This window comes from Trachymyrmex septentrionalis, unplaced genomic scaffold (genome assembly GCF_001594115.1).
Source record: "Trachymyrmex septentrionalis isolate Tsep2-gDNA-1 unplaced genomic scaffold, Tsep1.0 scaffold267, whole genome shotgun sequence".
Taxonomy (NCBI): Eukaryota; Metazoa; Arthropoda; class Insecta; order Hymenoptera; family Formicidae; genus Trachymyrmex; species Trachymyrmex septentrionalis.
Window position 1 is genome coordinate 4,097 of NW_017305427.1, and position 1,052 is coordinate 5,148.

The following is a 1,052-nucleotide window of genomic DNA, read 5'->3' on the forward strand; positions in this document are numbered from 1 at the left end:
CTGGGCCCGGTTCTCTCCGTTTATATAGGCATCAGTTAGTGGCGCTCATGAGTCGGAAAGAAGGGGGAGCTTGAATTTCCCAAAATCAGTAGTATGTGCCGATTTTAGAAAATAATTTTTCTTATGCAATTTTTGGTCCCATCAGACTGAGATTCGGCATGATTGCTACTAATTCAGAACCGACGGATCAAATTAGTTTCACGTTAATTGATGGAGTTTTGAAGTAATTAGTAAATTTAATTTTGGACCTCTCTCCGTGGTCCGCGCTGCTCCTTCCCCGATTCCCGATTGGTCGAGGCTCGCTAACGCGACGAATTCGCGTTTACTTATCTATTTCAAGCTAATTAAAGCGGTCACAATGACCAATGTATAATAAATCAAACCAAAAATGTATTAGGCATAGTGCTAGATTTTGAAATTAACAATATTCTCAGCCAGAGCGGTCGAAATCCCGTTAAGGATTCGGAGCGATGAACGATGCTCGAGTCGCGGGTCGCGATTGGTGCGCGATAGCTTATTCTATCTCTTTTGAGAGATTACAGGCATTAAGATGTTTCGATCAAATTAGCTTTTCTTAAACCTTGTGTAAGATGACAATAACATGATAGTCCCAACATATGGGAACGATTTCTTAACTTCGCGTGGAGTTATCCTGGAATTTCATCGCGATACATCGGCACGCGGCACACGCCTCACAGGTGCTTTGATTGGTACGCGTGGCACATATGTTACGTGGTGTCGGTATAACCGAATTATATTACGCCGGATAGGTTTCTCGCTAGGAATATTCGTAATTAAACAGAAATTCCTTACAATAGATAGACGATGGGATTAAATAAAAAAAACAAAAGTAAAATAAAGGAAATAATTTAGCGCGAGATGAAAGAATAGAAAAAAAGAAAGCTAAGAACTATATTTTTACGGAGGGCAGGACGTAAAACTATATATTGAATATAGAAAAAAATAAACTTTTTTCTATATTAACTTTTTCTTTTTTCTATATTTGATATTATCACAAGTCATACTTTTACTTAAAATACCGAGAAGCATTG